The sequence below is a fragment of the Tupaia chinensis genome, unplaced genomic scaffold (assembly GCF_000334495.1).
Source record: "Tupaia chinensis unplaced genomic scaffold, TupChi_1.0 Scaffold144952_1, whole genome shotgun sequence".
NCBI lineage: Eukaryota > Metazoa > Chordata > Mammalia > Scandentia > Tupaiidae > Tupaia > Tupaia belangeri.
The window spans coordinates 257,575-258,007 of record NW_006204812.1 but is presented as its reverse complement, the minus strand read 5'-3'; the positions used below and the strand labels follow the sequence as shown (position 1 = coordinate 258,007).

Here is a 433-nt window from a genome sequence, read left to right as displayed (position 1 = left end):
CTCACCCCCGCGCCCGAGTCTTTCGGGAGGTCCTCGCCAGGACGACCCCACTCGCCCTTCCGCCGGCTCCGCAAGCTAGGCGCCCGTTCCCGCCCCCACGGCTCGGGCCACGGTCCCTAAGGCAGGACCGAGAGTGGGGCTGGGCCGCTAGTTCCCAGTCGCGGTGGCTGGGGACACGCACGCACACGGAACCAGCAAGGACAGCTCCGACGCCGCCGCGGACTCCAAGCCCGGCGTTTGCGAGGGGCGGGCGTGCGGAGGACCCGCCCTTCAACCGACGCAGTTGCGGGCCGGGGCGCGGCGCGGATTGGCTGTGACAGCTGTCTGTCAACGAGAGAAAGGGACTCGGCCGTTTTCGCAAAGCACCACCGGCTCAGAGCTGGCACCCGCCGCCAGCTTCCTTCCCGATCTGAGAGGCCGCAGGGCGCAAGGA

At 70.9% G+C, this 433-nt stretch overlaps 1 protein-coding gene across 2 annotated transcripts in view; it reads right to left on the bottom strand.

Annotated features, from left to right (window-relative positions):
* The window catches only part of LOC102485324 (profilin-4), a 31,854-nt gene extending 31,429 nt beyond the window's left edge, over positions 1-425 (bottom strand). For both annotated transcript variants that reach the window (XM_006167652.2, XM_014583871.2), the window contains exon 1: positions 186-425. The gene's annotated coding sequence lies outside the window, so the exon portion shown is untranslated. The remainder of the gene's footprint in view (positions 1-185) is intronic.
* Positions 426-433: the final 8 nt, after the last annotated feature.